Source organism: Penaeus monodon, chromosome 20 (assembly GCF_015228065.2).
Source record: "Penaeus monodon isolate SGIC_2016 chromosome 20, NSTDA_Pmon_1, whole genome shotgun sequence".
Classification (NCBI taxonomy): domain Eukaryota; kingdom Metazoa; phylum Arthropoda; class Malacostraca; order Decapoda; family Penaeidae; genus Penaeus; species Penaeus monodon.
In genome coordinates this window covers 28,345,225-28,345,457 of record NC_051405.1, presented here as the reverse complement: position 1 = coordinate 28,345,457, position 233 = coordinate 28,345,225, and positions in this window count along the sequence as shown.

The window sequence follows — 233 nt, the reverse complement described above, 5'->3', positions numbered from 1 at the left end:
CAATTCCCTTTGCATATACTTACCCGTATCTAAACCTTCGTGTACACAATCTCTCGGCCTCTATTTCATTTCCCTCTCGCTGAGAAGAGCAAAGACTAGATAAAGAATATATATTTATTCAACATAACCCTCAGGAATAAAGAAAAAATAAACGACAAACAGGATGATATTGAATTAAAGCCGATTCTGTGTCTGGTATTTAAGCTTGGGTATTAAGTCAACGATTTTCCAAC